We start from the raw sequence: 862 nt of genomic DNA, 5'->3' as shown, positions 1-862 counted from the left end.
GGCCTTGTTTCAGCAACAGGGGGCACTGACAGAACAGTCCTGACTATTTGTCTACCAACAGCCTAAAAAGCTTGAATTGTCTCTTTAAGGGGGGGGGGAGATTGTGATTCGTTAAAATCTCAGGTAAAACCAACAAGACAGAGGTTATTCTGATTTCAGGGGAATTGCTTGTATACCAGTTTTATTTGGCTGCTTTTTATTCATATACCAGAGAACACACTGCAAACTTTCAGACGTTTTACTCTGTAAAGGATCGATACGTAGTTTTATCTCAAATTGAGTTCTCTAAAATCTTAGAGCAAAGTGTTAACCTTCAATAATATATCATTTTTAATTCTACTTAGACAAGGAGAAAAAGAGAGTAAGTTCACTAGATGGCAGGGACCAAGCCAAAATGTCTATGTATATTGTAATTCGTATTTATTTTCTAATGTTTTTTTTTCTTTCTGCCTTGACATCATTTTCTGGTGGAATTTGAGATTCTTATTTCTGTCGTATTTATGGTTTAGGTGAAAGAATACTCCTCCCTCCTCCCCCCAAAACCATTACAGCAGATTCAGATAAAAGACAACCAGCTGTGTACAGTATTTTTCTATCATTAAATATATTATAATTGTTATTGGTCATTCTGTGGTGAAACAACAGGGTTTCTTCCTCTCTTTAGTCTTCCCTGTCCAATAGCAGAAGAAATATTTTATTGTACTTTGAATTTTTGATATGAATAAAAGCAAGATTGTTGTCGTGTCTGTTTTCATGTGCCATATACGTCACTGGAACTACGTAGTTTTCAAATATTTACATACCCTAAATACGGAGATATCCTTGCTTATCGTTTACAACAGTAAGGCTATAGTAAGGCATG

At 35.4% G+C, this 862-nt stretch overlaps 1 protein-coding gene across 3 annotated transcripts in view; it reads left to right on the top strand.

The window, feature by feature from the left end:
• LOC103384526 (ER membrane protein complex subunit 3-like) overlaps nt 1-862 on the top strand; it is a 629,629-nt gene that overhangs the window by 627,732 nt on the left and 1,035 nt on the right. The gene's annotated exons all lie outside the window — the stretch shown is intronic.

The sequence above is a fragment of the Cynoglossus semilaevis genome, chromosome 10, assembly GCF_000523025.1.
Source record: "Cynoglossus semilaevis isolate Cse_v1.0 chromosome 10, Cse_v1.0, whole genome shotgun sequence".
Taxonomy (NCBI): domain Eukaryota; kingdom Metazoa; phylum Chordata; class Actinopteri; order Pleuronectiformes; family Cynoglossidae; genus Cynoglossus; species Cynoglossus semilaevis.
This window is presented reverse-complemented; position numbering and strand designations above follow the sequence as displayed.